Source organism: Triticum aestivum, chromosome 6A (assembly GCF_018294505.1).
Source record: "Triticum aestivum cultivar Chinese Spring chromosome 6A, IWGSC CS RefSeq v2.1, whole genome shotgun sequence".
Classification (NCBI taxonomy): domain Eukaryota; kingdom Viridiplantae; phylum Streptophyta; class Magnoliopsida; order Poales; family Poaceae; genus Triticum; species Triticum aestivum.
In genome coordinates, this window is record NC_057809.1 from 88578935 (window position 1) to 88591215 (window position 12281).

Sequence of the window (12281 nt, forward strand, 5' to 3'; positions counted from 1 at the left end):
CGTTTGATATTCTGTTTCCTCTAAATACTGAAATAGGCAAAAAAACAGCAATTCTGGGCTGGGCCTCCGGTTAATAGGTTAGTCCCAAAAATAATATAGAAGTGGAAAATAAAGCCCAATATAGTCCAAAATAGTAGATAAAGTAGCATGGAGAAATCAAAAATTATAGATACGTTGGAGACGTATCAGGCATCCCCAAGCTTAATTCCTGCTCGTCCTCGAGTAGGTAAATGATAAAAAGAGAATTTTTGATGCGGAATGATACTTTGGCATAATTTCAATGTAAATCTTCTTAATCATGGTATGAATATTCAGATCCGAAAGGTTCAAGACAAAAGTTCATATTGACATAAAAAATGATAATACTTCAAGCATACTAATTAAACAATTATCTCATCTCAAAATAACATGGCCAAAGGAAGTTCATCCCTACAAAATCATATGGTTAGGCTATGCTTCATTTTCGTCACACAAAGATGTTCCCAACTTCTATACCCCCGATGACAAGCCAAGCAATTGTTTCATACTCAAATAATCTCAAACTTTTTCAACCTTCACGCAATACATGAGCGCGAGCCATGGACATGGCACTATGGGTGGTATAGAATATGATGATGGGGATTGTGTGGAGAAGACAAAAAAGGAGAAAGTCTCACATCAACGAGGCTAATCAATGAGCTATGGAGATGCCCATCAATTGATGTTAATGCAAGGAGTAGGGATTGCCATGCAACGGATGCACTAGAGCTAAGAATGCTCAACAAAAGAAAACTAGTGGGTGTGCATCCAACTTGCTTGCTCATGAAGACCTAGGGCATTTTGAGGAAGTCCATTGTTGGAATATACAAGCCAAGTTCTATAATGAAAAATTCCCACTAGTATGAACAAGACAACTTATGAGACTCACTATATGAAAATCATGGTGCTACTTTGAAGCACAATGTATGAGACTCACTACATGAAGAACAAGGTGCTACTTTTGAAGCACAAGTGTGGAAAAAGAGATAGTAGCATTGCCCTTTTTATTTTCTCTTTTTTTGGGCCTTTCTTTTTTTATTTTGGCCTTTCTTTATTTTTATTGGGCAATGCTCTAATAATGATGATCATCACACTTCTATTGATTACAACATAATGATTACAAACTCGATACTAGAACAAGATATGACTCTATATGAATGCCTCCGGTGGTGTACCGGGATGGTGCAATGAATCAAGAGTGACATGTATGAAGAATAATGCATGGTGGCTTTTCCACAAATACGATGTCAACTACAAGATCATGCAATGGCAATATGACAAAAGTAAAGCATGTCATGATGATGATGATGATGATGGAAGTTGCATGGCAATATATTCGGAATGGCTATGGAAATGCCATGATAGGTAGGTATGGTGGCTGTTTTGAGGAAGATATAGGGAGGTTTATGTGTGAAAGAGCGTATCATATCACGGGGTTTGGATGCACCGGCGAAGTTTGCACCAACTCTCAATGTGAGAAAGGGCAATGCATGGTACCGAAGAGGCTAGCAAATGGCGGAAAGGTAAAAGTGCGTATAATCCATGGACCCAACATTAGTCAAAAGAACTCATATACTTATTGCAAAAATTTAGAAGTCATCAAAAATCAAGTACTACGTGCATGCTCCTAGGGGGATAGATTGGTAGGAAAAGACCATCGCTCGTCCCCGACCGCCACTCATAAGGATGCACAAGCCAGGTACACTTCATGCTTCAAATTTGTTACACAACTTTAACCATACGTGCATGCTACGGGACTTGCTAACTTCAACACAAGTATTTCTCAAATTCACAACTACTCAACTAGCAAGACTATGATATTATCACCTCCATATCTCAAAACAATTATCAAGCATCAAACTTATCTTAGTATTCAACCCACTAAAAAGAAAGTTTCACATATCTTGAATACCAAGTATATCAACATTAAGCAAATTACCATGCTATTAACGACTCTCAAAATAATCTAAGTGAAGCATGAGAGATCAAGTTTCTTTAAAACAAACCACCACCATGCTCTAAAAGATCTAAGTGAAGCACTAGAGCAAAAATTATCACGCTCAAAAAGATATAAGTGAAGCACATAGAGTAAACTATCAAGCTCAAAAGATATAAGTGAAGCACACAGAGTATTCTAACAAATTTCAATTCATACATGGCTCTCTCAAAAGGTGTGTACAGCAAGGATGATTGTGGTATACTAACAAGCAAAGACACAAATAATACAAGATGCTCCAAGCAAAACACATATTATGTGGTGAATAAAAATATAGCTCCAAGTAAATTACCAATGGAAGTGGACGAAAGAGGGGATGCCTTCCGGGGCATCCCCAAACTTTGACTTTTTGGTGTCCTTGGATTATCCTGGGGGTGCCATGGGCATCCCCAAGCTTATGCTCTTTCCACTCCTTGTTCCATAATCCATCAAAAGAATTCACCCAAAACTTGAAAACTTCACAACACAAAACTCAATAGAAATCTCGTGAACTCTGTTAGAGAAAGAAAACAAAAGACTACTTTAAGTTACTGTAGTAAACTTGTTCTTTATTTGTATTGGTGTTAAACCTACTGTATTCCAACTTCTCTATGGTTTATAAACTATTTTACTAGCCATAGATTCATCAAAATAAGCAAACAACACACGCAAAACAGAATCTGTCAAAAACAGAACAGTCTGTAGTAATCTGTTACTAACGCAAACTTATGGAACCCAAAAAATTCTACCAAAATTAGACGACCTGGGAAATTTGTTTATTGATTATCAGCAATTGGGATCACTATTTTATCACGTTCTGGTGATTTTTGATAATTTGGGCACTGAGCGCAAAGATTCTGGAAATTACAGCAAGATCAAATAACTATCTTCCAAGAAGACCTAATAGGTTTAACTTGGCACAAACACTAATTAAAAGATAAAACCACATCTAAACAGAATCTATATGAATTATTTATTCCTAAACAAAACCAAAAACAAAAAACACAAAATAAAATTGGGTTGCCTCCCAACAAGCGCTATCGTTTAACGCCCCTAGCTAGGCATAAAAGCAAGGATAGATCTAGGTATTGCCATCTTTGGTAGGCAATCCATAAGTGGCTCTCATGATAGATTCATATGGTAATTTTATTTTCTTTCTAGGAAAGTGTTCCATGCCCTTCTTTAAGGGAAATTGGAATTTAATATTCCCTTCCTTCATATCAATAATTGCACCAATCGTTCTAAGGAAAGGTCTACCAAGAATAATAGGACATGAAGGATTGCAATCTATATTAAGAACGATAAAATCTACGGGCACATAATTCCTATTTGCAACAATAAGAACATCATTAATTCTTCCCATAGGCTTTTTAATAGTGGAATCCGCAAGATGCAAGTTTAGAGAGCAATCATCAAAGTCACGGAAATCTAGCAAATCACACAAAGCTTTGGGGATAGTAGAGACACTAGCACCCAAATCACACAAAGCATGAAAATCATAATTTTTAATTTTAATCTTAATTGTAGGTTCCCACTCATCATGGAGTTTTCTAGGGATAGAAACTTTCAACTCAAGCTTTTCTTCATAAGATTGCATTAAGGCGTCAACAATGTGTTCGGTAAAAGCCTTATTTTGACTATAAGCATGAGGAGAATTTAACACGGATTGCAACAAGGAAATACAATCAATTAAAGAGCAATTTTCATAATTAAATTCCTTGAGATCCAAAATAGTGGGTTTAGCAATATCTAGATTTTTATTTCTTTCAATCCCTTTTTTATCAATTTCATCATCAGGATCTAAAAACTCAGAATTCTTAGAACGCCTTCTAGGTAAGGGAAGATCATAATCAGATTCATCAAGATTCATATTGCAAAACAAAGATTTAATAGGGGACACATCAATAACTTTCAGATCTTCATCTTGATTCTCATAGTTATTCGGTTTAGCGGCCATCTTGTTGACTAAGGTGGCTTGCATATCCGAAATTTCAGCGGTCATTTTTTCCAGATGAGCAATTTGGGCTCTTACACCATCAAATTCTTTGGACATATCATCAAGCTCTTTATTCATATAACTCATAAAACTCTTTTGTTCCTTAAGCTCGTTTCTAAAGAAATTATTATGCTCAAATTGTAGGACCATAAACTTCCTGACATTGTTTTCGATATCTTCTAGCCTTTTAATGTGAAGATCACCAAAATTAGGTAAGGCCATCGTGACGAACAAGCAAGCAAACTAACACACGAGCAAACAAAAGGCAAAGGGAAAGAGAGGGCGAATAAAACGGCAAGGGTGAAGTGGGGGAGAGGAAAACGAGAGGCAAATGGCAAATAATGTAATGCGAGAGATAGAGATTGTGATGGGTACTTGGTATGTTGACTTTTGCGTAGGCTTCCCCGGCAACGGCGCCAGAAATGGCTCGTTGACGGGAGAGTAAATCTTGACTTGACTTGGCGTAGGCCTCCCCGGCAACGGTGCTAGAAATCCTTCTTGCTACGTCTCGAGCTAGCGTTGGTTTTCCCCAAAGAGGAGGGGGTGATGCAGCACAGTAGCGTAAGTATTTCCCTCAGTTTTTGAGAACCAAGGTATCAATCCAGTAGGAGGTCACGCGCAAGTCCCTCGTACCTGCACAAAACGGTAGCAACTCGCAACCAACGCTTAGGGGTTGTCAATCCCTTCACGGTCAGTTACGAGAGTGAGATCTGATAGAGATAATATTTTTGGTATTTTTGGTATAAAGATGCAAAGTGAAAAGTAAAAGCAAAACAAGTAAAATAAAGTAAGGGAGATCGATATGATGAGAATAGACCCGGGGGCCATAGGTTTCACTAGTGGCTTCTCTTAAGAGCATAGATATTCTACGGTGGGTGGACAAATTACTGTTGAGCAATTGATAGAATTGAGCATAGTTATGAGGTTATCTAGGTATAATCATGTATATAGGCATCACGTCCGTGACAAGTAGACCGACTCCTGCCTGCATCTACTACTATTACTCCACTCATCGACCGCTATCCAGCATGCATCTAGAGTATTAAGTTAAAAACAGAGTAACGCCTTAAGCAAGATGACATGATGTAGAGGAATAAATTCATGCAATATGATAAATACCCCATCTTGTTATCCTCGATGGCAACAATACAATACGTGCCTTGCAACTCTTTCTGCCACTGAGTAAGGACACCGCAAGATTGAACCCAAAGCTAAGCACTTCTCCCATTGCAAGAACTACCAATCTAGTTGGCCAAACCAAACGGATAATTCAAATAGACTTGCAAAGATAACTCAATCATACATAAAAGAATTCAGAGAAGATTCAAATATTATTCATAGATAAGTTGGATCATAAACCCACAATTCATCGATCTCAACAAACACACCGCAAAAAGAAGATTACATCGAATAGATCTCCACGAGAGAGGGGGAGAACATCGTATTGAGATCCAAAAAGAGAGAAGAAGCCATCTAGCTACTAGCTATGGACCCGAAGGTCTGAAGTAAACTACTCACACTTCATCAGAAGGGCTATGGTGTTGATGTAGAAGCCCTCCGTGATGGATGCCCTCTCCGGCGGAGCTCCGGAACAGGCCCCAAGATGGGATCTCGTGGATACAGGAAGTTGCGGCGGTGGAATTAGGTTTTTGGCTCCGTCCCTGGTCTAATGGGGGTACGTAGGTATATATAGGAGGAAGGAGCACGTCGGTGGAGCTCCGAGGGGCCCGCGAGGCAGGGGGCGCGCCCTCCACCCTCGTGACCTCCCCGGAAACTTCTTGGAGTAGGGTCCAAGTCTCCTGGATCACGTTCGGTGAGAAGATCACGTTCCCGAAGGTTTCATTCCGTTTGGACTCCGTTTGATATTCTGTTTCCTCGAAACACTGAAATAGGCAAAAAAACAGCAATTCTGGGCTGGGCCTCCGGTTAATAGGTTAGTCCCAAAAATAATATAGAAGTGGAAAATAAAGCCCAATATAGTCCAAAACAGTAGATAAAGTAGCATGGAGCAATCAAAAATTATAGATACATTGGAGACGTATCATGCATCCGTTGCATGGCAATCCCTACTCCTTGCATTGACATCAATTGATGGGCATATCCCTAGCCCATTGATTAGCCGCGTCAATGTGAGACTTTCTCCTTTTTTTGTCTTCTCCACATAACTCCCTTTCATTATATTCTATTCCACCCATAGTGCTATATCCATGGATCATGCTCATGTATTGCGTGAAGGTTGAAAAAAGTTTGAGATTACTAAAGTATGAAACAATTGCTTGGCTTGTCATCGGGGTTGTGCATGATGAGAGCATTCTTGTGTGACTAAAATGGAGCATGACCAAACTATATGATTTTGTAGGGATGAACTTTCTTTGGCAATGTTATTTTGAGAAGACATGATTGCTTAGTTGGTATGCTTGAAGTATTATTATTTTTATGTCAATATTAAACTTTTATCTTGAATCTTTCGGATCTAAACATTCATGCCACAATAAAGAAAATTACATTGAGAAATATGTTAGGAAGCATTCCACATCAAAATTCTGTTTTTATCATTTACCTACTCGAGGACGAGCAGGAATTAAGCTTGGGGATGCTTGATACGTCTCCAACGTATCTATAATTTTTGATTATTCCATGCTATTATATTATCAACTTTGGATGTTTTATATGCATTTATATGCTATTTTATATTATTTTTGGGACTAACCTATTAACCTAGAGCCTAGTGCCACTTTCTGTTTTTTCGTTGTTTTTGAGTATTTTAGAAAAGGAAAACCAAACGGAGTCCAATTGACCTAAAACTTCACGGAGATCATTTTTGGACCAGAAGAAGCCCACGGAGTACCGAAGCTAGGCCAGAAGAGTCCCGAGGCCACCACGAGGGTGGGGGCGCGCCCTACCCCCCTGGGCGCGCCCCCTACCTCGTGGGCCCCTCGTGGCTCCTCTGACCGACTTCTTTCGCCTATATATATCCATATACCCTAGAAACATCGAAGAGCAGAATGGATCGGGAGTTCCGCCGCCAGAAGCCTCCGTAGCCACCGAAAACCAATCTAGACCCGTTTCGGCACCCTGCTGGAGGGGGGAATCCCTCTTCGATGGCTATCTTCATCATCCCGGCGCTCTCCATGACGAGGAGGGAGTAGTTCACCCTCGGGGCTGAGGGTATGTACCAGTAGCTATGTGTTTGATCTCTCTCTCTCTCATGTTCTTGAGATGGTACGATCTTGATGTATTGCGAGCTTTGCTATTATAGTTGTATCTTATGATGTTTCTCCCCCTCTACTCTCTTGTAATGGATTGAGTTTTCCCTTTGAAGTGATCTCATTGGATTGAGTCTTTAAGGATTTGAGAACACTTGATGTATGTCTTGCACGTGCTTATCTGTGGTGACAATGGGATATCATGTGATCCACTTGATGTATATTTTGGTGATCAACTTTCGAGTTCCGTGAGTTAGTGAACTTATGCATAGGGGTTGGCACACGTTTTCGTCTTGACTCTCCGGTAGAAACTTTGGGGCACTCTTTGAAGTTCTATGTGTTGGTTGAATAGATGAATCTAAGATTGTGTGATGCATACCGTATAATCATACCCACGGATACTTGAGGTGACATTGGAGTATCTAGGTGACATTAGGGTTTTGGTTGATTTGTGTTGTAACACCCACGATGCGGCTATATCTCCCACGTGTCGGAGCACGACTTAGAGGCATAACCGCATTGTAGGCATGTCGCAAGAGGGGTAATCTTTACACGTCCCATGTACTGAATAAGAAAGAGGTACAGAGTTGGCTTACAATCGCCACTTCACACAATACATAAATATATCATTACATCAACCAGATACAATCAAGGTCCGACTACGGAACCAAAATAAAAGAAGACAACCCCTAATGCAAAAGATCCCCGATCGCCCCGACTGGGCTCCACTACTGATCAACTGAAACGAAACAACACGATGAACAAGATCTTCATCGAGCTCCTTCTTGAGCTCGGTTGAGTCACCTGCACGGTATCATCGGCACCTGCAAACTGGTTTTGGAAGTAATCTGTGAGTCACGGGGACTCAACAATCTCACACCCTTGCGATCAAGAGTATTTAAGCTTATGGGTAGGTAAAAGGTATGTGAGGTGGAGCTGCAGCAAGCACTAGCATATATGGTGACTAACTTACGCAAATGAGAGCGAGAAGAGAAGGCAAAGCACGTTCGAGAATCTATGATCAAGAAGTGATCCTGAAACTACTTACGTTCAAGCATAACTCCAACACGTGTTCACTTCCCGGACTCCAGGCATAAGGCCGGTATGACGGAAACTAGGGCGGCAAGAGTGGAACAAAACACCAGGCATAAGGCCGAGCCTTCCACCCTTTACCAAGTATATAGATGCATTAATTAAAATAAGAGATATTGTGATATCCCAACAAATATCCATGTTCCAACATGGAACAAACTCCATCTTCACCTGCAACTAGCAACACTATAAGAGGGGCTGAGCAAAGCGGTAACATAGCCAGATAACGGTTTGCTAGGACAAGGTGGGTTAGAGGTTTGGCATGTCAATATGGGAGGCATGATAAAGCATGTGGTAGGTATCACGACATAGGCATAGCAATAGAGCGAGCAACTAGCAAGCAAAGATAGAAGTGATTTCGAGGGTATGGTCATCTTGCCTGAGATCCCGCAAGGAAGAAGAACGAGTCCATGAAGAAGACAAACGGACGAAGTCGAACGAATCCTCACAAACACGACGTTATCGGAACCAACCCGAAGAAGCAACACCGGAAAGAAGCAAACAACATAGTAAACAACCACCACATGAACATGGCATGATGCACAACCAAGTATGATGCATGACCGGTTTAATGAGGCATGGCATGGCAAAGTGCACAAGCAATTCTACAAATTAAGTGGAGATCAATATGCAACGAGTTGCATATTGACGAAACACCACAACAAGTTATTTAGTTCGATCTCGTTTATGTACCCAACAATATTAAATGTTGATTAACATGGCAAGAGGTGAAGCAAAAGAAAACTACCTATCTAGGCAAGTTTAAATGAGGTCGGATCAACAAGCAACAATTGCGGAAACTCCTCATGTGCAAATTTTAAGGTTTGGTACTGTTCTGCCCTAAACACAATTTTAAAGTTGTTAAACATGCAAAGTAAGGTCACCATGATAAACTAGGCATTTTCTACCCCATTTACATATAAAGTTTGTTAGGTTTGGAGCTACGGTTAATTAGTTATGAAATAAAGCATTTTAACGAGTTGTTTAAGCAAATTTAAACAAACAACATTTTAAACATAGATGAAAATGGCAAATTATTAATCTACACAAAATTCTAAGCAAGTTTCATATTTAAAGTTTTTACATATGATGCACCTTTTGTGAGTAATGAAATGCATGAAGTTTAGGGGCTGATCTGCAAAAGTGCAATTCCCTGGAAATTGATAAAATCACAGCTAAGGAAAAAAACCTATGCAGGCTGAAAACGCTGGGCGCTAGGCTTTGGGTGGCTCACCATGGGCTTTGGCCCAGCTGGAGAGGGGGGAGGCCAGGCAGACCGGATCTGGCGCGACTGGGCCTTGCGCGACACTGGCCCACGTGCGTGCGAGCAGAGGAGGGGCCGGCAGGGGAGCTGGGCCTGCGGGGCACAGTCATCAGAGGCGAGGTGCTGGGCGTGGAATCGGGATGAGGCCGGCAAGGTCCACGCGAGAAGTCAACGCGGGGAGCGCGAGCTGCTCTGCTCGTTCTGAAGGAAAACACAGCGACAGGTTCAGGGACTTGGCGAGGCGGAGGAGCCAGGGCTTGCCGGCGGCGTGGCCTGCGGAGGTCCGCCTGTTGCGGTGGATTGAGGAAGAGACGACGGAGTGGCGCGGCTCCAGGCACAGGACGGCGAGGCGAGGGACTTGGCGAGGCGGCAACCTGCGGGATTCACCGGCGTCTGCACTCGCGGCAACAGGGCGACGCAGGCGCGGCAACAGGGAGGCCGGCGGGACTTGCCGCAGCAGGACCGGCCGGAGGAGGGACTTGGCGCATAAGGGCTTCACGGGAGGGCGGAGGAGGACCGGACCCGTGGCCGGGGATGCAATATCCGGTGAAGAACAACGGCGAACGGCAACGACCGAGGAAGGTGGTGCGACGCTCCACTTCTCCTGTGCTCGTGAACAGAGAGAGAGAGAGATATGAGAAAGAGTAGGGGAAAACAAACATCAGCAGACGGGAGGGAAGCAGGGCACGAGGAGCTGGTGTTGTTGAACGGCGCAGCCATTTGGCAATGGCGACTAGGTGCTCAGGGACGCGGGGTAACGGCGGCGCAGGAACGACGGGGAGGCGAAGGTTGAGGCAAGGTGCTGCGCTGGTGTTGCTGCTGCAGCCGGCTCAAGGAGAGATGCTGATCTCAGGCACGTGAGGAGGGTGGAGCTCGGGCGTGGAATGGATCGAGGGAAAGGTGGAGGCTGGTTGGGGGGAACTGGCGGGGGGGATCCCAAGGGGGGATTTGGTTTAGTGGCGGCGGCGATGGGTGGATGGGACATGAGGCCTAAAATTTAGGGTTAGGTCCTAAATTAGACTAGGGAGTCTATATATACAGGGAAAGAGGGGAGTTTGGATCATCTGATTGAAATTCGACGGTCGAGAATAAATGGGTTAGGAAATCCAAATGAGAAAACAGTGATGTTTTTTAGATGTTTGGGGATGTTCTGAGTCCAACCGTGACAACTCCCCGGGTCGGGTTCGGGACAACTTCTAGACGCGCGCGAGGGGTTCGGTGCACTGCGCAGAGAGGGTTTTTTCGGACCGTGCGATCGCATCGGACGACTCCGGACGCGAAGAGGGGTAGGTGGATGGACTAGGTGGGCTGTGGCGAGGCTGAGAGGAGAGAAGAGAGAGAGAGAGGGCTCGACAACAGTTTTCGGAGACCGAAAACGTCCGACATTTGACCGGCTATATTGCCGCTATAGCTTAACGGTTGGGCTATCAAACGGACTCCGAAAGCGATGAAACTTGGCAGGCGGCCTACCTACACTAAAATAAGACCGCACGCCAACTCTCATCCCACTCTGAGAACATTTTCCGGCCACTTATAAAAATAATATTTTGGACGTGCCGCGGGCGCGTGCAAGTGTGTCTGGGCTCAGAACGGACAACGAACGGAACTGGGGGAAACACGGACGGATGCAGTTTTTGGAAACATGATGATGCAATGCGGATGATGACATGGCAAGATGCAACACGCAAGCAAATGACAAGTCAACAACAGCGAATGACTGGACGACACCTGGCGCAATGGTCTCGGGGCGTTACAACACTCCACCACTGCGAGAGGATCTCGTCCCGAGATCTAGGATGGCACCAGAGAGAAAATGAAAGAGGAAGAGGAAGAGGTAAAAACTAAGTTGCTTCTTTGACAAATGAGTGAAACCAAAGAACCTTGCGAAGTTGAACAAATTTCGAGAAAAGAATACAACAAAGATGAACGAGGTTGAAAACACTCCGTTAGAGAAAAGGAACAAGGAACATTACTAGAACCTTGTAGGTTGAAAGACATGGAAAAAAATGTTACAATGGACAAGAGGTAGATGCAAGCACTCCGGTTGAAACGAGATGTACAAGGAACGATAAGGATCAATTACGACACCACTCCGGTTGGAAATGGAAGGCATAGAATATGCACTTGGCAAAATTAAAGTAGTTGGATGAGACTCCGGTTAGAAGAGGAATGATAGACACAACACACCGGTTAAAACAAGATAGAGAAGGAATAAGAATGATATAATTTGGGCAGCACTCCGACTGAAAATGGAAGGAATTGAACATGAACTTGACAAGATGAGAAGATACTTGATGAAATCAACAAAACACTACCTCTGGAACTATTGGAAGGAAGGCACAAGGGGTGAGAAAGATTTTAGACAGCACTCCTGTTGAGAAGGGAGGCAAAAGTTGATAAAATGGGAAGAACTTGAATGGAGGACACGACACTCTGGTTGAATGGATTATCAAAGGAAAGAACATGATCTTTGACAAAAATGGAATGATGGGTCAAAGAGTGAAACATCACAAAGCCTCCGGAAGAAATAAAAGAACGGAGAAGAAAACAACATCTTCTACGTCAAATGACCTTGAAAAAGCATCTTTAGGAGAAGGTTTGAACGGAGTTGTTGGAAAACCAACAACGAAAAGAGTAAGCTTACCGTGGGCTTATGGGAAACATCTCAAAACTATGAGGTGAAATTCTGCCACTATGGAAACAAAAGATTGGATTGATATCCCCAAGGAG